At 29.3% G+C, this 27,602-nt stretch overlaps 1 protein-coding gene across 3 annotated transcripts in view; it reads left to right on the plus strand.

Annotated features, from left to right (window-relative positions):
* The window catches only part of LOC107444455 (BAH and coiled-coil domain-containing protein 1), a 168,058-nt gene that overhangs the window by 1,188 nt on the left and 139,268 nt on the right, over positions 1 to 27,602 (plus strand). The window contains exon 1 of one of the 3 annotated variants that reach the window (XM_016058592.3): positions 17,803 to 17,968. The exons of 1 other annotated variant lie outside the window; for it this stretch is intronic. The gene's annotated coding sequence lies outside the window, so the exon portion shown is untranslated. Of the gene's footprint in view, positions 1 to 17,802; positions 17,969 to 27,602 lie in introns of those variants that run through there. One more of the 3 variants, XM_043039087.2, reaches the window with a different exon arrangement.

Genomic DNA, 27,602 nt, shown 5'->3' on the forward strand with positions numbered 1-27,602 from the left:
AGAAATTTGGGTCCGATTAACTAATCCTTCACAAAATTTCTTATCATTGAAACGGACTCTTCACAAAATATTATCGCAAAATCCGACCCTTCAGAAGTTATTTTATCGTTAAATGGACTCTTCACGAAATATATTATCGAGAGTTGAGGGTTCATTTTAGGAGAAATTTCAGTTCGTTAACATATTCTTCACAAACGTTTTTATCATTAAAACGGACTCTTCACAAAATATTTTATCACGAAAAAGGATTCTTAAAAAAATTATTTTATAGTTAAAACGAACCCTTCACAAAATATTTTACCTCCTTGAAAACGACCCCTTCAGAAATATTTTTTTCTTTGAAACAGACTCTTCACAAAATATAATATCATAACAGCATACTCTTCTAGGGTCATTTCAATAGGAATTTGAATCCGTTAACAAATCCTTTCACAAATTTTTTTTTGTAAAGTGGACTCTTCAGGAAATATATTTTAAAAACAGACTCCTCAGAAATTATTTTGTCTTTAAACCAGATCCTTCAAAAAATATTTTAACTTAACAGAATCTTCACAAAATTTTTCATTTTAAAAATGGACCCTTCTCAAAATTTTTCGAATGCAAAACGGAGTTGATGACGTCGTTAATTCATAATGTTGAAATTATGCAACTCCTTAAAAGGGATAGTTATTTTTTCTTTCTTTCCTCTTACAAAAACACGTCTACAAATTCACAGAAACAAGACCCTGAGGTAAAAAACCTGATTCTACGGTTAAAATAAAATAATCTGCTGACTAAGAACTCTTACGAACTACATTTGTAATTATGTGTCTATCAACTTGTTATTTATCAACTTAAAGTATTATAAATTTTAACCTGATTATTCAAATGAGAAATGTTTTAATCATTGAAGATATACGGCCCCACTAAATCATTGAGTGAACTCTTAACATTGTTTATTTAGAACTTATTGAGACACTAAAATTGTCAGACGAAAAGAAACTTGGACAGCTTTTAGCTCTGTAAACACGAGAAAACAAGCACAAAGAAATTTGTTTTCTACTTTTATCAGTTCTTACAGTTATCTGAAAGTAGAATTTTGCGCTTGGCAAGTTATTGCTCACCGAAGTGTGAGACGAGCGCTTTCTCTTCAGTATCTCCCTCCTCTTAAAAGCACCTTCCTTTTAAGTAGGCTAAATTTAACCCTCCTTCTGTAATTTTTTTTTCTTTCTAGAAGACAGAACGTGCTTTCAACTGTCAAAAGAGAACATTCCGACACCACCCATATACTCCTCTCATTTCCAGCAGAGCTTGTTCTACACTCTAACAGAAATTAGTTCAGTTTTGAACCATACGACGCGATACGATACGTTGCTGCAACCTTAATAAGGAGTTAAATAGAACCATGTTTTCGTTCAAGTTGAACCATACCGTTCTGTAATCACCTTTTAGAAGAAAGGCAATACAGTCCAACTTAGCATCATACCTAGGTTGCAGCAAATATGAATCATATTACGGTGGACCATAATAACATTTATATCGCATTTCGCTGCAACCTTAATAAGTAGTTAAAATGAACCATGTTTTCGTTCAAGTTGAACTATAATATCATGTAGTCATGTTCACGAAGTAAGGTAATGTAGTTCAACTTTGCACCATATCTAGGTGGCAGCAAATATGAATGATATTATGGTGGACCATAATATAGTGCGTATTAGTTGCAACTTTAATATAGAGTTAAATGTTTTCGTTCCAGTTTAACAATAATGTTATGTAATCGCGTTTACGAAGTAAGGTAATATAGGGCAACTTTGCACCATATCTAGGTTGCCGAGAATTTTAAGTGATATTATAGTGGACCATAATACGGTGTGCATTTACTGCATCCTTAATAAGGGGTTAAAGTGACCTCCTTAATAAGGAGTTAAAGTGTTTTTGTTCAAGTTGATCTATAGTATCATGTAATCGTGTTTAAGAAGTGAAGTTATGTAATTAAATTTAACACCATATCAAAGTTGCAGTAATTTTAAACGATATGATGATTGAACACTCTCCAAACTTTCTAACAGTGTATGCTTTGTTTTGAAATTTAGCTCTAACATGCGACGTAACTCTTAATGTTTTTGGCGTTATTCACCATTTGGTCGGTATCGTTGATCTAAGGTAATTGATTATGAAGACGTAATTTCGCAGGAGAAACATTGCATGGCAAATTCTGTTTCACCTCCGTTGGTAATTTAATATTTAAAGTTTAAAGAGTGTGCCATTATTAAAATTATAAATTCCCGGATAATCAAATATAAGATTCTTACTTAGCCAAAAACTATCATCATTTTTACTGCAGTGAGTAAACAATTTAAACTGAAGCTTAAAAAATACATTAAAATAATTTAACGTTATTTTATGAATTAAAACTGTATAATCCCGAGTCAAAATTAAATAACTTTTGTTAATAATGAATGAACTATTTGTGAAAAATGGCACGCAATCTAAAAGTGTGCTTTTTTTTAAATTTTAATTTTTATTTCATAAATGAAACCATAAATAATGAGTTTTCAAGACATGGAGGAGCTTACAAAAAGTAAAAAAATACAACTTGATTATTGTAGTAAACATCCACGATGCGGCAGAAAAGTAAAAGTTCTGGTATACTGATCGATCCAAAGTACATTATGATTCGACTTGCATCAACAAATAGGAAAAGACAATTCCTTTTTTTCTATCATATTAAAAAAACAAAAAAAAAACTATTACAATATTGATATTCTGAGACAGGGTGGTCAGAAAGAATCTGATCAGTGCAAAGATGGAGGCCTCTTTCTGCCTGTCTAGCCATTCAAACGGCCACGCAAATCCGGAGAAAATTATTTAATTGGGTGATTTTAAGTTATGATCCCACTAAACTTAGCCTTAATTTTTCTCAATCTTGAGAGATTGTAGTTTCACTGCAAGGCGATCGAGGAAGCCACGAAAAAAAAAATTTCTATGCCTCTTTCTTACCGCTTACTTCTTCAGTGTGTGGCCTGCTTAAGAGTTCAGTGGTTGCATAAATGTTTTTAGTTTTATTTTTTAAAAAAACGGATATGAGCAGCCCAATTTGCGGCTATCAATGTTTTACTTTGTAGCCTTGCATTTTTGAACCCAACCCAGAACACTAAGAAACTCCTGTGTCTAAGCATTGATACTATTTTGCTTTCATGTAATTATTTTTGAATAATGCTATTCTGCTCTACCTGGATAAGAAATATTGCATTCTCAAACATAGACTCATAACATCGTTACTTTGAAACATAATTATAAGGTGTAATTTTGCAAGATATCTATCTTCAGAAGGTATTAAATTGATTCTATTCAAGTTGAACCATAATAATCAAGTTTGCGAATTACGATAATAATGTTTAAATCATAACAAGGTTGCTATTAATTTCAACCTTATGATGATGCCACACGTTTCAAAATGTCTTAAATATGGGAAAACCTACCACGGGACCTTAATCTTTATTTGTAATGTAATGATTTAACTTGGATTGTAATGAGATAATTTAACTTATATCGTAATATAATAATTTAACTTGGGTCGTAAAATGAATATTAAACTTGAAAGAAATGTAGTTCTAATTTAATTGAATTGTAACCTGATAAAATAACTTTATAACCCTTCCTGATAACTTGGATCATAATATGATGGATCAACTCAGAATATAGTTTAACTTGAATTGTAATGTGATGTTAAAATTTTAATGTTTAGATAATATGATGATTTAACTTGGGTCATAATAAGGTGACTTAACTTAGATCGTAATATGATGGCTAAATTTGGATGGAATACAGTTTTACTTGAATCGTAATGTGATGTTAATTTAATCTTTATATAATATGATGATTTAACTTGGATCATAATAGGATAGCTTAACTCGGATGAAACATGGCTTAACTAAAATTGTAATGTGATGTTAAAATTTCAATCTTTACATAATGTGATGCTATAACTTGGATCGTAATATGATTGCTTAACTTGAATTGTGTGGTAATAGTGCATTTAATATGATGATCTAACTTAAATCGTAATATGATTGCCTCGCTTGAATGGAATATTGTCTAACTTGAATTGTTATAAGATGGTTCGACTTACAATTACGATTTTAGAATTTTAATATGGTTGTTTAACCTGCAAGGTATTATAATATTTTTTTAAGTAAAACCAATTTGTAATTATAATTATTTAAATTGAATACTAATATGATATTACAATTTGAATCGTAATTTGTAACACTAACAATTGCTATTCAAGGTGATGGCTCACTTTTGAATAATGATATTGTTTGGTTTGACTTGTAATGCTAAATGTTTCACTCTTTAATAAGGCTGCTATTAATTTGTTAGATTCCAGTAAACAAGAATAGTTTAACAGAAAAGTTGTTATGTCTCTAATACTGCTATAATAAATAATATTGTATTTTTTAATGCTTAAATCAAAATATACTGATTATATTAACTGTAGTTAAGAATGAAACAAAACAAAACGAATTATTTGATAGTTCGAAAAATAATTTTTTAAGATAACGATACTTAAATTAAAGTGCTCTTTTAAAAATGAATCTATGTTTTTTTTTAAATATTTTCTTACTTGCATTTACATTAAAATTTTTTTAAAAACTCAAATAGCTCATTAAGATGCTACTTAGGGAAAGTAACTATTCCTAATTCTGAAACCTGTCATTAATTTAATGTGTTTTGGTGCCAGTTTGTATAAAAGTACTTAGTAAATTAAAGTTGTTTTCCTTCTTCGCTTTATTTTATTTTATTTTATTTATTGTTTTTATGGACTGAACGTTAGAAAAATGTAGTATAAAGTAAAATTTTTACTCATAAAGTAACAACATTTAGTAGAGAAAAAGTACTAGCAATATAATCTTATTTTATTTAATGAACATATTTAGTTTATTTTCATTCTTTTTATTTTTAGTCTGAAAATCTCAATGTTCGTTACTAAGAACATTACTAACAAGTTATTATAATAAATTATCCCTAAACTTTAGAGAAAACATTTCTGAACCGCAGCTTTTAGAAAAATTTTTATAATTTTTGTTTTGAAGTTTTCTTGTTAAATAGCATGTTTCATAACATATTAAGATAGTATTCGGATAAAAAATAAATCTGGTGAAAAATAATGTGGTGTACAAGTGAATCGTAGCTTCTGAAAAATTTTAAAGTTCAATCGAAAGTTTACTTATTCATTCATAACTGAACAAAATTTAATAGAGGGAAAATATTAACAGTGTAATCTTGTTTTATAGGATGAAATTTCCATATTTATTTTAAGAAATTTTATGTTCCCTTAAAACATTTTATGTTACGTTGTTATGCTACATTGTTAGAATTGTCATTCTAAAATTACGATAAAATAACCAGCAACAGTCTGTCCATCCAATTAACCGTAAAGTTTACGGTAAAGAACCTTTTTTTTATCTTTACGGTTTTGAAACCATTTACAACTAGTATGGTTAAAAAACCATGAATACCAAACCATATGGGGTTTTTTAACTATTAACAACTAGCACAAAAATAAGACTTTTTTTTATGATAAGCAGCCTTATGGTGTTGACATCTATGAGTGAATGAGAGTGTCGTATTCTAATAGTCCAAGGTCTGAAACTGGGAGTGCGGGGCACTGGAAATTCTTCATGTATTGAATGGAGGAAATATCGTGGTGTCAACGGTGGAACACGAACCCCCGTTTTTTCGGTCATGAGATTGACAGATTAGCTCTCTTGGCTATAATACTCAGTACTAATACTTAGTACTGAGTATAATACTTAGTACTCATAATACTTAGTTCCGTGCCTCGTTGCACAGAACTAAGTGGTTTCATTAGGTGGGCCTAATTAGTCAGATAAAATTCTGGTTGCTTAACCGTATTAGATAAAGCAGTTAATAAACGGTCTCTCACTGTTAAAAGTTCGAATACCATCTTATGAATAGTTATTTGACTGTTTTGTTGGAGTATGGTAAAATAACAATTAAATAAATTGTTATTTAACCATTTTTTTTTCTGTAAAATTTCTAACAGTGTAAGGTTGATTACTGAAAACGTCATTAATATTTTACAAGTTTTCAGAAGGAAACAGCATTGAACTTCAGAGAAAATATTTATACAAACGGTGGTTTTCGTAATAGCCATAGATTTTTGAAATTTAAATTTTTCTTGTAGAATAATGCGTAACACATTTAGATAATGTTTGGATAACAATTAGATGAAATAATTTTTAGTTACCACAGAATCGTAGAGTTGAAGAAATGTTTATATATATATATATATATAAATTACTTAACACAAAGACAGGTACGAAGCCACGTAGAACATAAACAAACTAATTAGGCATCGAAGTTGCCAGGTATACAGAAAAAAAAATCTATCGCGGTTTCAATAAAATAAATAAACAAATGATAAATTTAAGTTAAATAAAAGACGCAGACGAGAAAGAATTATATTTTAGCAATTTCGATGTTCGATACAGCACTGTATTTAATTAACGTCACTTTAATTAATATTCTAACTTATGTGGAGAAACTTAGCTCAACTTTAACACGCCATTTTGCTTATTAACGATCAGCTGGCCCTGGCGTCATAGGTCACACGTCTGGGTATACGTGATCTTCTACTTAAAGTGCAAGTACCCAATTAAATTATTTTAAATTTAAATTGATTTACTGATTTAATGTCATTTCAATGTTTTACATTAGTCAGTAAAGCCGTTACTGACTAATGTAATGTATTATTAATGTCGTATGAAAAATTGACATTCTTGCCTTTATAGCTTTTGTTAATTTAATATTTTGTTAATTTAATATTTTCCAGCTATAAGAAAGAATAAAGCTTTTTTATGAAGTAATACTATAAATAGCTCCTTTTTATAATCGTTTTTAAATTTTTTATTTAAATTTTTGTAATTGTTCAAGATGAAACATATTAAGAGAGATTTCAGGTAGCTAGTCGCAAGTTGCTGAATTAGCTAAAAAGTTCACTAAACCCACTATGTAATAATATCTTACGTAGTAAAAATACTAATTAGTAATATGTGCTCTTTCATATGATGAATATGTTAATTTTAAATCGTTTTTTTTTCTTTCATCACAGCCATGTTATTGGTTACATTTTAAAATAAATAGTAATTATTTTTACGAGATTATTATAATGCGATAATATTTATTTTTTTATTTAATTATTCTGTGTTTAAAATATTTTACGAATTACATTTGTATATGATTTTATCTTGTAGAGATCGGCTTTCCCATTTCAAGAAAGTTTATGCGTCTTTTATTTCATTGTTTAAGAATTTTAACATTTACCCTTTGAGGATAATGATGACTTTATGATGATAATGGTAGTTGAAGAATGAAGTAATTGATTAGAACTGAATAAGATAAATTCCAATTTGGCTTAATTGTTTCTTAGCACAGATGGCGCTGCAGTGTTTTTAGTGATCGCATGGTTCATCGAATTACAGTTAAGCCCAAGTTAAATATATATCATCATTTGTTAGATTCCGAGAGTAGATATTTAGTGAATAGAATTCTTTAATTGAAATGGAATGAATGGGGATTGAAAATAGATTAGAATCGATAATTCTATAAGTCACAGACTCGTAATTATTTATTAGGTATAAACCTTACATTGTATTCTTGAACTAGATAATTTTATGCTTAGAATAATTATATCTTTGCGCAAAACGTTCCATTACATATTCATGTTTTAGAAGCTACAAAATTACATAGTTTGCTTTGGCAACAGTTAAAAAATTTTGTGATTTCACTTCGCAAACGATTTTTTTAAATATATTACGAATGCGTAAAGTGCCATTGTTATTTCAAACTGTTCTGAATTAAAAAAAATAATTTGGTAAATACAGACATATTATGAAGTAAATAAAATAAACTAAACAGTAGTAAATATTAGCTCTACCGAAAACTGGTAATTATATTAATGACAATTGTCTCATGTTTAATTAGACAAGTCTCCTCAACTGTTTAGGTTAGGAAGTCATAGTCCCCAAAATTATATTCTAAGAATTTCAAAAAGATCTCATAAATTTATTTCAATTCATTATTTAGTTGCTAATATAAATAACTTATGCATTTGCATTCGTTATTAATAAGTTGACTAAGTTTTAACATAGACGAATCGATGGTTTAACGAGATAGGTTTATATACAGTAAATGAATTTAAGATTATAAAGTTACTGAAGTCTGAAATTGTCACAATGTATTTTCTGTGAAAGACTGTTGGTGGGTGCCTTGTCTTTAAATATGACTAATCAGAAATTATTAAAATTTTTACTGAAGTACATCACTACATTGTAAGAAACTTTAGAATGTGTTAAACTATAAAAAATATCAAATCTTAATATGAAAGCTTCCAGAAGACGTGTTAAGATTAATCGTCGTTTTGTTCCAGATATTATTATAAGTTCAGTTTAAACCTCCACCGCGTACCCCTACTTGGAATCCCTTCAATATCAGAACACATCACTATAGAATAATTAAAGAATTTAATCATATTAACGTTACTTTCAGCTAACCATAACATATTCAAAACCTCAATAAATAACCAACGATAATAGAGTATTTTCGAAATGATACCCATTTTGTTATTCTACTATTATTTCTGATTTCATATTGTGGTTGAAGAAGAAATTCGTGTTTTCTTTTTCAAGCATAAATAATTTTTATTATTATTATTATTTTAACGAATCAGTTTAAGGATTGTATACGAAATTCATCAAAACGTAATGATTTATCATCGTTTTGCTTCAGGCATTATTCTTAGTTCAATTTAAAATCTGCAAGGCCCTAATTGGAATTCTTTCAGCTCCAAAAGACATCACAATAGAATAATTACGGAATTTAATCATTTTGACGTTTCATGCAATATACACTCTCTCAGTTAAACGTACGCTATGAGCTTAGATCCATTACCATCTGTTTCTGGCCGAAACAACAGTAGTGCTGTGATGGAATGGAAACAGCGAGAATAATTAGAAGGGTTGGAGTAAAAATAGGAGAGTAATTGCAGTTTTTCTTTTTTAGCCCAGTCTTTACAGCCAAGATAAACATCAAGCATGGGCTGGTCTTGTGTCAATAGACTTTTGACCTTTTTTTTATATATACACAGAAAAAAGTTTCATCTTTCTCTCAAACTGATAAATAATCGGAGTTTTTTTGCCATTGTGTTAGAGAGCGCTGTACTGATAAGTTTTGGTGATAGAAGTTAGAAATACACGAACTCTGATGAATTTTAATGGTGAGTGGGATTGATGGGAGAATAATTGGATGTTTTAAAATTTAGATTCGTGCACAGTAGTGATTTCCTCATAAGTTCCTCAAAAGTTTTTATGCGATTTAAAACTATTTTAAAAGTGTATTACGTATGTCTAAAATGTAGGTTTTCGTTACCGTTAATGAAAAACTAACCATGCATTTAAATTTTTCAAGGTAAGTGCAATTCATTTAATGTTAATATAATTCGTAATGAATTTTCAAGGTAATGTTAGGTTTATACTTCGATTTTCAAACGATAAAAAAAGTGTTGAAAAAGCTCAAGAAACTATTCTAAAAAGACGCTTTTTTTTATCATTAACTAAACCATCATTTAAACACTCAATGACTGCTTGACTATTAGAAATAATTTCAGTTGGAACATTCATAAAAAATTTGCAGTCGATTTCATTAACAAAACTTTAATCCATCTTAATTTACTTGTTGTTTCAGCAATAGCAAATAGTTCTGCTTCACATGTTGAGGACTCAGCAATTTTTTTTTTCGCTTTTCCACAAGATTCGAGAATTACCTAACATAATTACACACCCTGAAAAGAATTTACCTGCTTCACCGATCCAACAGCTTGCATCCGTACTACAGTTTCAAAATCCAAATTCTTTTTCATAAAACAAAACTTAGAATCCTTTTATCCCTATAATCCTTTTACCCCTTGAATCCTTTTATCCCTAGAATCTATCCCTAGAATAAGTACATTTCAAAACCTTTTTACTCAATATATTTTTAACGTTTTTTCAGAAATTTTTTAAATTGGGACAAATAACTAGTTACAAATGAAACATCCGGACGTGTTCTGTTTATCAAATATAAAAATTCCCCGACAATTTCCTGATAATCTATCTGATTGATTAAATCATCTGTTGGATAAACATCTAACATCACTTTCAGTTATAGGAAGATCAGTTTTCTTACATTTTTCAAAATCAAATTTGTTAATTAATTATTTAATATACTGAATTTGTGATAAATTAATTCCATTTTCATGTTTCAAAACTTCTATACACAAAAATTTAGAATTTTCAGTAGTTTCATTTAATTTAAATGATTGCCCAAGTTTTAAGATTATATCCTTACATAATTTAGAATTGCTAGAAAATATTGCTAACTCATCAATGTATAACCAAAAGATCGGTTTTGTCAATTGTAGTAAATACACAATTATCAGACGTAAGTTGGATGAGGCCAATCCTTTTCAGCTCGTTTTTTAATTAAACATGCCAATTTCTACCAGACTGCGGTAAACCATATTTGCTAAGATTTAATTTACGAACTTTGTTCTTACCATACTTTTCTTCATAACCGATTGTAATTTCTCTGTAAGAAGATTTTTCAATATCTCTATATAAATAAGCAGTTTTAATATAAAAAACTAATAAATTTTTTTTACATATAATTTTGTTTTTTTTTGCACATAAATCTAGCTTTGCAGATAATGACCTAAATGATTCAATTTTTACTACAGGTGAATATGATTCTGAATAATCTACATTTTTATTTTGATTATTTCCTGCTGTAACTAAGCGTGCTTTAAAAATTTCTTTCTCATTTAATTTTTTCTTTATTTTGTCAATTTACTGGAAAGCACAAGTTCAAGAAGTTCGTTTCTCATAACGTTTTTCCGTTCCTGACATTTATCGTTATTAATTGCTTGATTATAATTTATTGGAATGGTTGAGCCTTTCAAGGCTAAATTTGCAGTTAGTAGTTTGTGTTTAATCCTTTTTGAATGTCTGTCACAAAACGAAACTTCGTTCATTTTGCAAGTCAGCTGTTTCTGGTGATAATTTATCCGATTGCGAACGGAAAAATGGTTTCAGTTTCGATTAGCGGTTGCGATTCGTTAAGCTAGGTTAAATCCTCACTAACCCAATCATAATATTCGGTTTTCTTCTTCAAAAATTTGCTTCCTTTAGTCGATTTACCAAATTTAATTGCTCTCTCCTCAATTATCATATTTTTAGTGATATCATAAATCCTCTATGGGGGTCTGTCTCTAGATCACGGTTCCCCAATGGTGTTCCATGGAACCCTAGGGTTCCGAGGACCAGTGAAAAGGGTTCCGCTAATTAATACTTTTTATAACCAGTGAGGAGTTTTGAAACTTCCGAATATATTTAATTTTCAGTTTTCTTTACGGAATTATTTCAAGTAAAATGCCATTGAAATAGAAATTGCATTTTTTAGAAGAAAATATATTTCTAATAAAATATTATTGAACAAATTATAAAAAGAATAAACATATAAAATAAAATATTACATTAGTATTTGACTATCGCACTTTTTAAAACAAAATAAAATAATTCTTTAATAAAGAAATATGTTTCCCTAATTACTATTTTCAACAGCAGTTTTTTTCTGGAAGTAAATCATAATTCGGCATATTTAATTCATTAATGTATGTACATACACCGAAAACAAATTTATAACTAGATGAGATATAGAACAAGGACTGCAAGTTTAAATGTCGTAAGTGAAACTTAATTTAAGATTATCAATGATAAAACGAGGAAAAATCTTTATTCCTCCAATTAAATACTCTAAAAATAGTTTTTTTTAAAGGTTTTAACGTTCACAATTATCTTAAAAAACTTTATTTGCAAATTCAGGGTTCCGCAGAAAGAAGGCTGATTATTTACGGTTCCGAAAAGAAAAAATTTGGGAACCGCTGCTCTAGAATAACCGACTAAAATTCCTGGTTTACCAGGAACTAAAATTTTTTAAAATCGCAATTGTTTAGGAATCTGGAAATAAACTACACATCCGAAAATTAAGTAACTTACTTTTGGTTCTCTCTCTGACTTATTCAATCGGGAAGTTTCTGTTTGTTTCTGCTTCATGTAAGATTAGAAATGTGAGTACTACAGTTTATGGTTTAAAATTTTAATGGTGATTCGCTCTGGTATAATGATATTCTAGTTCCTTCCTCAAGAATTCTCATAGCACTTTCGACTTTCCAGTTGTTTTCAGGATTATAAGGTAAAGTTTTTCATGAATTACACCAGATTCTTCTAGGAATTTATCCAAATGATTCTTCACAAATTCTTATCAATTACCTATTTTGAATCGTTTGCTTTTCTTATTCATGAAATTTTCATACCCTTCTTCAAAATTAGTTTATATATTTTGATATGCAAACACTTAATATTTATGCTTCATAAAATGAAAAAAGATATTCCAGAATTGTTATTACAAATACTTGAAAAATATTTAGAATTACTCAAAGAATCAGTATTACTTGGCCTAGCTAAATCAATATGAACCAATTCTAAAATAGAATTACTTTAATCTACATTTATTTTAGGATGATTTATACGAGTTAGTTTATTTATATCACTTGATTAAAAATTAGACATTTCAAAATCTTTAACATTTCTATCCATAATATTTTGCATTTGAGACGCACATATTATGTATTTAGATGACATAGTCTTTTGTGTCATAGACCAGAACTTTTTGCTACATTGCATTCAATAGAATCAGCAGAAATTACAACATTCAAAGGTTCAATGAAGCCCAATAAACTAAAAACAAATTAAATTGTAACAAAAAATTTCCATACATTTAGTAATGGCAAGGTTTTATTAATAAATTTACTTTTTGTTAACAATATTTAATGTGATTATTTTTTTTCTATTTGCTTTTTGGCAAAAACTAATTTGGTCCTCGCGAGAAAACAAGTGTTACATACTGTTTTAAACAATTATAATAAACTAACACATGCCAAAACTTTCATAAAATATCATACACGATGCATCCCTATTCAAATGAGTAGATTTATTTCATTACAATTATTTTGATTTGCAAATAATTTAATAGTAAATGGGTAAAATTTTGTATCACTTAACAAACAATTTGATATAGCTCATGCAGTTTGTAAAATGGAAAAATTTTGTATCAGTTAGCAGGGGTCTGTCCAGACATTTTGTAAAAGGTCCGTTTTTGTAAAATTGTGAAAAAATTACTCGTAATTTGTGAATACAAAATAAACGTTAAGTCGCATTCTTTCAACCACGGTCCGCTTTTGTGAATTTGTGCAAATAGGGTCCGTTATTGCAAAAATACTTTTTCAAGGAGTTTTTAAATTGTAAAGACATACAAGATTATGCTCAACACTGTAAAATTATAATTAAAAAAAAATAAATTTTAAAAAATAAACAGCAATTGCAGCTACTAAATTAGCGATGCAATATATAAATATTTGGTATTTAGCCTATACTGCTGTGCGCAGAATATTCATTTCGGACGAATAATGGAAGAATCGTCTGCCGAAGACAAAATTTAGTTCGTTAACATCTGTCCCCCCCCCACCCCTGGGCAGGGTTTATTCGATTAACAAAACAATAATGATGATAAACAAATTTGTAAAGGGTCCGATTAAAAGATAAATTATTTTGTGAATTTGTGATTTTAAGTTATAATATTTTGTGAAGGGTCCGTTTTTATGAAAAGATATTTTGTGAAGGGTCCGTTAACGGACCCAAATTTCTTATAAACAGACCCCTGGATAGAATACAACTCGTAATTAAACCGCAAAAAGCTTCTTAAATTTGCCTTGATAAAAGAACAATATATTTATATTTAAACCACTCCTACTCCATTACCATCTTTAACCACTCCTGAAGATAAACTCACAAAACATGTGCCATTTTATCAACTCCTCAGAGCCGAAGAACATTGGAAAGCGACTTTCGCCAAACCGCAAAAAGGGCTCATTATCGCCTACTTTTCACCTTCGACCGCAAAGATAAAGTTCCCATTATCTACCTGATCCACAGCTCCACCCAAGGAAATCAAATCAACGATTTAAAAGTCGCGTTGTCCCACTTGTTCATCAATCCGTGGAAGATCAACTTCCATCAGGCTCATCTTCTGTTGGGAAAGTGAAAACGATTATTTTTGTCTGGTAACGCGAGAACGCGGTCTACCTTGGTAACTTCACTTTTGCCGTATCCACCATGGTTTTGTTACGCCTTTATCCCTCTCTTCTTAACCGGACGCATATATTAATCGGTCTATATTTCCCTGGCTTCATTCTCTCATGTTAATTACTTCCTTTAATGGTTGGTTAAGTTGGAAAACAAGGTCATTAGTAAATAGCTCGTATAGGTGAATGAGATGTTTTGTTCGAAAAATGGGATTCAGTTTTCTAAAATAATAGAACCTAAAACACTTAGTAAAAAGTTTTAGTACGATGTTAGTTTTTTTTTACTTAAATATGATCTCTATTTTAGTTTACCTATTTTACCTATTATTTAGCTCTATTTTAGTCGACCTCGTCAAGATTGCAGAATTATATAATGGCCGTTGAAGAGTTGAGACTTGACTTGAGACGTGGAATAAATAAATTGTTCTTTTTTTCTTTCTGTTCCATTTGTATCTTATGTGAAATTTATGGGGTTGTATCGAGGACCCCCCGGAATTTATCCGCAGAACCTGGCGTTTGCGGATTCACTCGGCAAAAGAATTTTACCAGCCGTACCGAGTACCCAGACCCATTTTTTTTTTTGTCTCATGACCCAGTACTGGGTTCCTGTAACCGGCCAATGTACCCGGAATGGGGTATCCAGCACTTGGTTTACACTCATTTATGTGCGGTACAATAGTATTCAAATTTACATTAACTTTAAAACTATTCGCGAGAAATAGTTGCTGTTTCCGAAATTCATGTATTCCATCAGTTCTTCTTGTGTGAATTTTCAGTCCAATAAACCTTGATAAAGTGTAAGATGTTTGCTAAAGAGAGGTGTCCGCTATAGCTCAAATTCAGAAATCTAATACTGAAAACTATTTGAACTAAATTAATATAAGAGTTAAATAAAAACAAAATTAGAAATAGGGAATTACATTGATTTTTGTTTCAAGTTAATATAATCATAATGAATAAAGTTGAAAGATAACTAAAAAATATACATAATTCATGTGTATTACTTTCATACTAAATTTGTTTTCAGCAAATTATAATTTTTAAAATCAAAATTTTCTGTAAGCTATTACCATATGCGAGGGATAATTGCCAATGAATGGATTGAATATCGTATATTTTGGTTTTATTAACCAGAATTATGTTATTTTTTTCTTTCATAAATGTTATTACTATACCGTATGGTAATTTTACCACAATTTAGTTCCTCCAATAATTCCAAATTTTATCGGATTGCCGGAATCGACCGGGTAACAAAAGAAATTTTTGCCGTGTACCCGGACCTAGCGAAATTTTAGGATTTATTACATCACTAATAATTTATATTCTATTCCAATTCTATATTTGTAATCATTCCATTTGCATTCTGGAATAGTTTTCACGGAGTTTTTTGCTGTCAATAAAATATTTATGTTGATTAATATTGACTATTAATGCTGTTAAAAATCGCATTGTTCCATATGATCGTCCAGCTTAGAAAGATCAAATTCCAGATTCATCTTCTTTTGAATAAATTGAAAACGATTATTTTGTCTGGTAACATAAGAATGCTGTCTACTTTGGTAACGTTACTCTTCATTGTAATCCACCATGGTTTTGTTATGCCTATATCTTTCTCTATTTAACCAGACTCACATATTAATTGGTTTATATTCCTCTGGCGTCATTCTCTCATGTTAATTACTTCCTTTAATGGTTGGTTAAAGTTAGAAAACAAGGTCATTTGTAAATTACACGAATAGGTGAATGAGACGTTTTGTTCAAGAATGGAATTATGTTAGATTCCTAAAACTAGTTAAAGCAGGATGGGTTACATCATTTGAAATAGAAGAATCCTGTAACAGAATTGCCTTCGTAATAAGATTTAGTTATAAGCGAGCTTATCTGCTTAAATATGACCTTTATCTTAGTTAGTTTCGACCTTGTCAAGACTCTAAGATGGCATTCGCAGACTTTGCATTTAGAATATATAAATAGTTTTTTTTGTTGTTCCATATGCAGTTTTTTTTAAGAAAATTATATTCTATTTGTATGTTGCTAATATTTCTTTGTTGCAATAAATTTTTCACACGAACTCATGTTTGTGAATCAATGTTTCAAATTCAAATTCCAGATTATTAAAAAATCAACTGAACTCTTTGTGGTTGAAAGAATATTAATGCTGATTTAGTTTAACTTGTTTATTTTTTAAAATATTTTTATTGTGTTGCTTTAAAAATTAAAGCATTATATTAAAGCATAAGCAAGTAAAAAATTCATTTTAAATATAATAATAATTTATTTCAAATTTTTATCGTAAGTTCGATCAAACATATGAATAATTTATAAAAATGGAATACGAATGAGGGGCATGAAAAGAAGTCATCCTAAATATATACTACGTACTTGTTTTTGAGAACTTTTTAACTTTCTAAGAGGAGTTTTTAAGGAACCTTCTTTCGATAACATATTTTGTGAAGGGTCCGTCTATAACTTAAAAAATTCTTCAATCAAAAATTTGGCCAAACCCTTTATGTTAAGTTTCCAAAATCACCCATTTTGAAAAATCCCATTTGTTGCTTCTTTGTCTTGGCAAATACTGCACTTCAAAACTATGTTTATTTGGTAATATTTAAATGTGATTTTAAAGTAAATATCTTCACTTAAAAAAACTTTCTAAGATTGATAAGCGACTTTCCGAATGTTTTTAACAGAAGAATTGAGATAATTTTTACGAAAATTCCAATTATTTTTAATATTTTTTTCACCTTAAAAGTTAGTTGAGTTTAATGAATATCCTAAGAAGTCTAATAACTTTTGGAATTTTAAGGCTGCAGTCATTATTTATTTTTTAATAGATTCTAAGAGGACGTATGTTAGATAATATAGAAAATTCAAGAGACATTTTGACAATTTTCATAGTTTAGAAGCAATCGTATGGAAATAAAATTAAAGTTCATTTATAAAAAATATTAGTTTATACATGCTACTGCCATTGTATGAAATCCTTTATTCTATAGATACATTGTCATTGTATGGGATGTCTAAAATAGAAGGTCAAATGTGAATTGATAAATGCTTCACACATTGCCTAGGCATTCCATAGAAGAACTTTTGAAAACCCTATACAGGCATACAATGACAGAAGAAAGTAAGGAAAATACATGACTATTATTGAAATATCTTTTATTATGCATTGAATCTTGAATTAACAAGTAAAATAATCTTTTTTATCGCTTCTACATCAATATCTATTATTTGTGAGGTGGTGACAATAAATTGATAAACTGTTTTCCTTTTTCTCCTTTGTCAAAAACTAGTGTATGTAAATAAATCATCCCTACAACTTTTCCGAAATCTTTCTCCCCCTTCTTACTTCTGATTTCTCTTTCCCACACTACCCCCAAATGCAAGGAAAAAAAGAATAATTTGCCCCTGTTCTAGAACTTTCCTGCAAAATTCCCAGCACCGGCCGAGATGCTGCTTCGAAAGGGGTTAACAAAAGTAGGAGCTACAACAAAAGGATCCCGAAAATCGCGCCAAAACTATCCGCGGTGTACATTTTCCTCCCTCCTCCATATTACAGCAACCCTGTAGTCGGAACGTTTGGAGAGAGCTGCTTCGTTTCGCCCAGTGCGTCACTATGAAGTGTTTAGAATGAGTTGTGTTGATATGTTCTGTATCAAAAAATGATCTGTTTTGAAATAGGATTACCTTCCAATTCATTGAAAATCAACTGTTCTTCTTAGTAAGGTGAGTACACAAGGTTGTCAGTACGATTTTCTTTGCATGTACCTTAATTAAAGTTACATCTTCGATCACCGGGTTGGCGTAGTTCTAAATTACGATGGTAGCGGTAGAATTTGTCGTGTCTATGCGGCATTACCTCTACGCTTTTTCCAGCGCATATCCATGTGAAGTCGCTTTATTAATAACATCACATTTGTTACTATTAAATTATTCACGAATACGGCACATATATACTTTTTCGTAATTGGTAGATAGTTTTTATTATTTTTATATGACTGTCATGTATTTAGATTTTTTTTTTGTGAAGGATTGTTTCAAACCTAACTTTGCTTTATATTTTTTGTTTTGAAATAACAATATCCATAGGATTTAATTTTTACTTCGTTGTTAAGTTTTGTATGTACAATTTTAAAATAGGCATTATCCATATGGTGTTAAAACCTACGACGCACATATTTGCATTCATGATATTTAATTTTATTTATGATTTTGTTAATTGACATCTTTTAAGAAGTAGGTTATGTAAATCAAGGAATTTTTTTTCATCTTTCAAATTTAGATTTGTTCATTTATATCAAACTGAAAAATGACTTTTTTGAGGCCCGATATAATTTAATTTTTCTTAGTTATAAACTAGTTGGAAATGAAATTATTTTATTGATAAGAATCATAATGATTGTATATTTGTTAATTGAATCAACACTGATGTAATTATTTAATAAAATGTAAATGATCTGAAAGGAAAATTAATTTTGTGTCCCCATAATTTAAACATCCTGATTACAAAATCTCAGCAGCTGCAGCTATTTATTCACACATACATATACATATTAAAAATTTGGAAAATTTTCTATGTTAAACTATATTAAAGTTTTCCTTTTTCTGTAAAAAAGTACCGAAAAAATGTTAATCATGTTCTCTATTCAACTGATTTTCGTGACCCCCGTCGGAAGGAAATTGATGAGTGCTATGTTGTCGGGATCAAGTTAGGACGTGACATTCACGTCTGACAATCCTTGTAAGTGGGCGCCTGTTTTTGGGGGCTTGAAACATGCCGACTGTTATTTCGAGTTAATGTATTTTTGAAGCGAATCAAGTTTTTAATCAAGCATTATCTTACTGTCTCAGTTTCTTGGAATTATTTAATTAAAGTATAAAATATTTTATATAATCTGATAAATCTTTAACAGGGTTCTGAAAGTCAAATATAAAACCACTTGGACGAAATTAACTAACAGGACGTCATATTAATCAGTATTCATTGACATAACTAAAATATACCTGGCAAAAATTTATCTCATTGAGTTTTATAAGTACTAGCAGTCCAATAAAGCCAAGATGCATTTGTAGAAGTCAAATAAAAATCCCTTATTTTGACGAATAAATCCGAAAAACTTGTATTTATTAATATCCCTTGGTATAATTAAAAATTTCTTGGTTAAATTTTTTTGCTTTGTTTTAAATTTTATGAATATTCTCTCCCCATAAGAAGTGCGACATATACCAGGGGTCTGTTTAGAAGAAATTTGGGTCCGTTAACGGGTCCGACCCTTCACAAAATATCATTTCATAAAAACGGACCCTTCACAAAATATTTTAACTTAAAACAAATTTGAGAAGGGTACGTTTTTATCTTCATTATTATTTTGTTAATCGAATAAACCCTTTCCAGGGCAGTTTTGTCTTTGGCAGACGATTCTTCCTTTATTCGTCCGAAATTAATATTCTGCGTTCAGCAGTATAGGCTAAATACCAAATATTTGTTTGTTGCATTTCTAATTTAGAAGCAGCAATTGTTGTTTATTTTTTAAAATTTAAATTTTTTAATTAGAGCATAATCTTGTATGTCTTTACAAATTAAAAACTCCTTGAAAAAGTTTTTTTTTTGTTGCAATAGCGGACCCTATTTGCACAAATTCATAAAAGCGGACCCTGGTTGAAAGGATGTGAGTAATTTTTTCACAATTTCACGAAAAACGGACCTTTCACAAAATGTCTGGACAGACCCCTGTATACCAATGATTCTCAGTGAACCGCTGTGGCTGAGGGGATAGAGCGCTCGCCCCTCAATAAGGCGACCCAGGTTCAAATCTCACCAATCGATGTGAATTCTGATCCCCTGCTCGCACTGACCGCAGTGCTAATGTAAAATATTCTCAGCGGTAAAGGGTTAGTGGTTTAGAATCCCCTTGCCGGTGGGCTAACCGTAGGAGGTTTTCGTGATTTTTCTCTCCTTGGAACGTTAATGCCGGTTACTAGCAGCATAAAAGTCCCTTAGGAAGACTAGACTTCCCATAGTGCCAAAAGTCCAAAATTATAAGAAAATGGGTAGTCGTACTCGTAAACTCAGAATTGCGTGGGTTTTTCAACGTCTGTTCTAAAATAAAATAGAAAACTTTAGTCTCTGTTCCTTTCTAAGACCCTCTCCGACTTAAAGACTGTATCTCATTTTTAGCAAATTTTGGTGAATGACCAAGTAGTATTGATAAAGATATCCGACGGTCTAAGTCTGATTACTGGAGAAATTCTATTATCTTATATAAATAATTCGGTTCTTGAGAATCTATTTGATGATACTAAGCAACTCAGTGATTTCGCTTACACTCTATGACGTGTTAAATAAGCCGAAAATCGTAGGGACGCATAAGTAAGATGCGTCCTCTTAGACGCGTTATTCTTCGGCGAGTTAAAAAAAAAAAGAAGAAAACTTGCAGACATATGTAGACAAAATTTTAGCAGAATTTAATGTTATGCAATTCTTTGTTTTGCCTATCAATTGATATTGCAATCATGAGTGTAAATATTAATAAATGGTTAAAAATATAGATGAATCATATTTTAAATAGGGAACCGCTTTTAGTAAAAAGGGATTTAGAAATATGGAAGTCGTATGTTTTAAGGACCCGTTGTTTTCTATAGCAGAATTATGTAACGATTGATTCCTCTACCTAGTGATTTTACAAAACGGGGAGCATTGATAAAACGAAAGTGGTGCTGAGAGTTTTTTTCTCCTTAAACCAGGGTTCCCATTTGGTTTGGAAAAATGCAACATTGGTTGTAAATTAACGTTAATGTTAGCAAGAATTTTCTATATTCAGTTAACATTTTTATGTTTTCAGGTCTGATAAGACAAACTTGTCATGCAGATATAGTTCTTAACAAAATAACATTATGGCGGTAGCAAATGTATTTATCTTCATCATCATCCACATTTCTCTACCACAATTACTTTTTTCTAAGTTGAAGAATTTTCTGCAATTGTCATTTGTATTGAATTGGTATTTCGTCATTTAGATTTCTAAATTTAATAACATGCGATGATCTAGTTTAAGTATTGAACAGTACATTAATGTTCTTAATAACAAAAAAAGGCTGTTTTCAAGGGATAGAAATGCTTTTTAGACAGATTCCTCGATGTTTTTATCGATTTTGAAGCTGATTTTCTGAAATCGATTAAAATGTCCAAGTTTTTCTAACCTCCCTACTTAAAAAACGCAAGACAAAAAAGAAATAAAAAATTATGCAGTGGAGTTTTTCAATTGAAAGGTTAAATTTATTGTTAAAATTTAATTCAGTAAGATTATTTTTAAAATTTTAAAGTGAAAGAAATTGCTAACAAAATATGTTTTTCTTTTTTAAATTAGACTTACGTAACGACTTCTAAATTAGTTTTATTAATATATGCAAATAGTCACTCTATACTTAAAGATGACCAAACTTAATGTATCTGAAAATTATCACTTTTCCATGGGCATAATTGGATATTTTTCCAGAAGAGGTTTGTTATCTCAAAACGAAAGTGAAAGTAGAAGAACTTTAATTGAGGAAAAGGATTTTTCTTTTTCTTTCTTATTAATTAAAATGAAAATGAAAGGAAAACAAATTTAATTAAGGAAAAATTAATAGTTCTAGATAAATGACAAAGAAGTAATTGATTATTGAGTATTTTAATCACGATAAAAATATTTCAATTGCCTTAATATTCTATAATTAAACTTATTACATGTCTGCATTTTTTTTTTTTTTNTTTTTTTTTTTTTTTTTTTTTTTTTTTTTTTTTTTTTTTTTTTTTTTTTTTTTTTTTGTCCAAGGATGATACCCACGTTTGACTATTTCTAACAAAAGTAATGATAGCTTAGTCTAGAAATTACAATTGCAAATAATTCAAATTTGTCCTCAACTACTGTAAACTGCATATTTTTCGTAGCTATTACAAAGTAGTTAGTACTGTTAGGTCGTTTTAAATGTTCTTTTTCAGAATATTAGTGATGATTTTTACTGAGGGGAAGCTGACTATAAATTTATGTTTTTTTAAAAATAAAAGCCGAATTTTTTTTTTCACAAATATTTTTAAGTGCTTCCTTACTGAATATACAAGGAGCAATGTGTCTTTTTCATGGACGAAAATCTTTACCCTTTCTCTCTTTTAACCCCCTTTTGAAATAATAGCCCATCCCTCTGGCAATTCAAGTTGTCTAATGTAATTGGTTTGTCTTGTACATTGTTTCTTTATAAAACATCGACGATAGACGACGATTTCTTTCTTCAATTTTTTTTTTTTTTTTTTGTGCATTGAATGGAGCGATTATTTTGTTTTACGCATCAATTTCCTTTTCATATTTTATAACATAACCTGGGGTCTGTCCAGACATTTTGTGAAAGTTCCGTTTTTTGTCAAATTGTGAAAAAATTACTCACTTTCTTTCAACCAGGGTCCTGTGTTATGAATTTGTGCAAATAGGGTCCGGTTGTTGCAAAAACCTTTTTCAAGGAATTTTTAAATTGTTAATATATACAAAGATTATGCTCAGCACTGTAAAATTATAATAAAAAAAATTGAATTTTCAAAAATAAACAGCAATTGCTGCTTATAAATTAGAGATGCAACATACAAATATTTGGTATTTAACCTATACTGCTGAACGCAGAATATTCATTTCGGACGAATAATGGAAGAATCGTCTGCCGAAGACAAAACTTAATTCGTTTACATCCATCTTTCTTATTTTCTGCCCTGGGAAAGGTTTATTCAATTAACAAAACAATAATGAAGATAAACAAATTTGTGAAGGATCCGATTAAAAGATAAATTATTTTGTGAAGGGTCCATTTTAAAGTTAAAATATTTTGTGAAGGGTCTATGACAAATGTTAAGGAAGGGAAAAACAAATGTTAATGAATTAAGTTTTGTCTTTCTCAGACGCTTCTTCCTTTATTCGTCCGAAATGAATATTCGGTTTTCAGCTGTGTAAGCTAAATACCAAATATTTGTATGTTGCATCGGTAATTTAGTAGCTGCAAATGCTGTTCATTTTCTAAAATTTAATTTTTTTAATTATAATTTTACAGTGTTGAGCATAATCTTGTATGTCTTGACAATTTAAAAACTAGTTGAAATTTTTTTTTTTTGCAATAACGGACCCTATTTGCTCAAATTCACAAAAGCGGACCCTGATTGAAAGAATGTGACTTAACGTTTATTTTATATTCTCAAATTACAAGAAATTTTTTTTTCCAATTTTACAAAAACGGACCTTTCACAAAATGTCTATACAGACCCCTGGTTATATTTGGGCGAAATAAGTCTTGATGGTCTTTATCCATTATTACTTATTTAAACATAGACGACTATATCCTTTGTGTTTTTCTGTAATTTTAGTAGTTGTAGTTCTGTGTTTTTCTGTAGTATAGTTTTTTTCTGTATTTAATGAAGATAAGTACCTTATACTTTAATTTTCATATTTTATAACGTTTGAAAGCAAAATTACTAAATTTCTTTTAGCTAGTTTAACTAAAAAATTTTTTTCTTTAAACTTTATGAAGCAAACACTAATGAAGAAAATGCTGCTAACGAAGTAAGTAATTTAAATAATTTTCTCCACGACAAATAAACGAAGTGCCTCAAGCTAAAAGGTAAGTGTCCGAGAGAAGATGATGTATCAATTGATTTCATAAAAAAAAAGGAAAAACAAAGAAGTTTTGTAATTATAAACTGTTTTGCAAAATGCTTAACTATATATCTTTGTCTACTTAAACATACTATAGTCCAGTAATATGGGGTCGTGTAAAGTTTTATTATGAAAAGACTTAAGAATCCGGTGTTAAATGACTAGAATGATAGTCAATCGATATCTAATGTAATATTATACTTAATAAAAATAGATCAAGGCATTATTTTGTTTGTATCCAAACAAGCTTGTAGGTAGGTCGTTGATATGACGACAATTTGTGTTCTGTTCTAGAAATTCTTCCTAGTATCACTGCATTGAATACAGTTACCTACCTAGAGTTGATTTTATTAGAAACTTAGTCGACTAGTTTTGTTACATAAAATTCTGTGATGGTATACTTTATAGACGTTAGCATTTGTTTCTGTAACATTTTTCAATCGATATGGCGATAAAATATCTGCCGTTTTACAACATTCAAACGTAGTTTTGTTCAATTGGAGGAAATTTTATGGACGTTAACAGCTGATAAATCGATGGAGGTTAGTTTAAAATTCCAGTTCGTAATGTAAACCATTAACCACAATTTCAGTTCATAAAATTTTTATTGAACTACAGGGCTGTCGGTAGGGCATATACCACCAATATTGCTAAAACTGACCTTTTTCGATGTACCTTTTCTCAGCATCTAAACGAGATATTGCTTCAGTTTTTTTCTTCACAGAATATTTACATATACATATATACTCTTATGTTAACTGTTAATACTTATCTTTGGCAGAATTTTTTTTAACGAAATTATTAACTAAAAACTTATAATTTTATAAAAAGTTTCATCATTTTTTAGCAAAAATCTTTCATAACTCAAAAAGTGTTCCTGTTAAGGCTAAAACATTATCACAGTATACAATTGATGTAATCTCAAATATCCCCAAGATATTTGAAAACGATATAAGTAGTTTCTTAGAAAAATACATCGAAAGAGTCAGTTTAAGCGTTATTGATATATACCACACAGACTCCTCTTAGAGTTAATAATACATAAGTTCATAATATGTACATTTATTTGTAAGCTTAAATGCATGTTTTTCTAACCGTAACTCTTTTAGATACAAGAAGAAAAAAACATTTGTTTATCTTTAACGCATAAAAATGATTAACTGAAAGCCATTACCGTTAGACATGCTGAACCTCATTAGATAAAAAGAAGTCTTTATGTTCATGTTATTTCTTACTACTTTCGAATTAAACGAAATTAAAAATATTAGTTTGATTCAGTTAGTATTTATATGATCAAATTATGGCTAAATACCAAATATTTGTATGTTGCATCTCTAGTTTAGAAGCAGCAATTGCTGTTTATTTTTGAAAATTTCATTTTTTTTAATTATAATTTTACATTGCCGAGCATAATCTTGTATCTATTTACAATTTAAAAACTCCTTGAAAAAGTGTTTTGCAATAACCGGACCCTATTTGCACAAATTCATAAAAGTGGACCCTGGTTGGAAGAATGTGAGTAATTTTTTCACAATTTCACGAAAAACGGACCTTTCAGAAAATGTCTGGACAGACCCCTGGTACAATCTGTCCCTAGTGTGGAAGCAACGTTGACCCACCTAATATGGTGACGCTGAAAGGGTGGCCAACAAATCTGTTCTACTATTACCTAAATAATGAGTGTCAACATGGTGGGTATTGTAAAATAAAATATTAATATAATAAATATTGAAAAAAATTACAGAATAATTATGAGTTAAACAATAATGGGTTAAAGCAGTGCTTATGTATAATTAAAAAAAACTCATTGTAAGTCTTTGTAATTTTTAATAAAAACTATCATTCGGTGTTTATATCATTGTAGTCGGAATTATTCAAATTTATTACAAAATCTGATTTTTAATCAGGTATTTATAACCATTTATCCTAAAAATCGGTTATATAAATTACCAACATATTTCTAAAAACTGATATAACAATTACTAAATATGATGTTTGAAATTAATAACAAGTATCGTACTAAATACTAAAGAAGAAAAAAAATTCGGATAATTAAATCATCTACAGCAATTGTTTGTAAATTGAGCGAAATTTAGCAGTCAGTTTTATCTTGCAAATTCCTACAGATTTAAGTTCGCAAACAACTTAAGGAAGATTTGTGAACGATTAATCTAAGCGACTAATTCGTAATAAAAAATGTCATCAATATCTATAATCATATTCTTTACAATAGTGTATATTTTTTTAAATTTAAATATCTTATTACATTTATCGGAAATCCTTCATTTTTTCTCGTTCCACTTTTTTTTTGAAACAGCAAATTATATAACTAAAAGAAACGTTTTAATTAATGGCGTTTTTTCTAATCACTTGATTAAAGACATGCTTTTAATGGGTGTTGAACACCACTTAACGCACACTATACGTTGTCTCAAGATCACGTGTCATAGGGTTGATGGCTTTTTCCCTCAAGGTTTCTTTTTTCATTAGCTCCAAGGTTTTCATTCTGCATATTTTTTTCCCTTTCCTTTCTCACTTTGCCGCCTTAAAGACAAATATATAGTTGACAGTTCAGCGTATCTTACCTTTGTCAGGTTCTTTAAAAGCATTTTATGATCGAAACAGTTTCAATTTAAAACTGACCTTGTGAAATGATTGAGCATAGTACATCCGTCTTAATTTAAACATGTTAGATAGTTTTAGTGTCTGTAATTTTTGATCAATATCCAGGTAATTTGTATAATCGATTTTTTTTATATCGAGCATAAAACACAAATTTAAATTTTAACATATTGTTTGGTAGTTCTTGTATATTGATAATAGAAGTTTTTTCAGAACCATTTTTCACTTTCTATTATTAAAATGCTTTCAACTTTTAATTTTAAACTATAAATTTCGTGAGTATGAGTAATTATTGTACAACTTTTATTTGTTCGTTGATTTATCCAGAATTACTTGAAAATACTTTGACGATTGGAAACTTAAAAACTTATTTACCTTCAAACTTAAAAGCCTCAAATATCTAAGTTTGCAAGCATTTTTATTTATTTATTTTTTTTCAATTAAGAAATGAAAAAAAAACTAATAAAATAATCATTTTGAAGAGGGAAACAAATCAAAACGTTTTCAAAATTAAAAACTTAATGTATTGAAATTCTCAGTGAAATTATTGTAAATATAATTGATAGATCTTGTATTGAACTACAAAGCAATGCTAACAAAGCATTATTTTTTGAGTAAACACTTTTATAATAGACGCATTCCCACAATCAATTTAAACCTAATAAAATTCAAAGAAAGAAATAAAGAAAATCTCAAATATCAAAGTTCTCAAGGAAATTATTTTACTGACAAGTTCTAACTCATTAATAGTCGAGTCTAACCGTGAAAGATTATTTTAAATCCTTTGAATCGATAAGATTTCTTTAAGTCTCAGGCCACAGAGATCTAAAAAATTTTTATATGAAAGTTACAGTCCAAAATTTACAAAAATTTCAAGTCAAAATTTGCAAAGAGAAAAATTAAACAAGAAAAATTGAGATTACACTGTAAACATTCCGGGTAAAATTACAGTATGAAGTACCGGCCCTCAGGATGCATCATACATAGAATACATTTTTACCGTAAATTTTATGGTATTATTTATTATAAGTAAAAATAACGATATACCAGACTTTCACATAATGAAT

This window comes from Parasteatoda tepidariorum, chromosome 1 (genome assembly GCF_043381705.1).
Source record: "Parasteatoda tepidariorum isolate YZ-2023 chromosome 1, CAS_Ptep_4.0, whole genome shotgun sequence".
Lineage (NCBI taxonomy): Eukaryota > Metazoa > Arthropoda > Arachnida > Araneae > Theridiidae > Parasteatoda > Parasteatoda tepidariorum.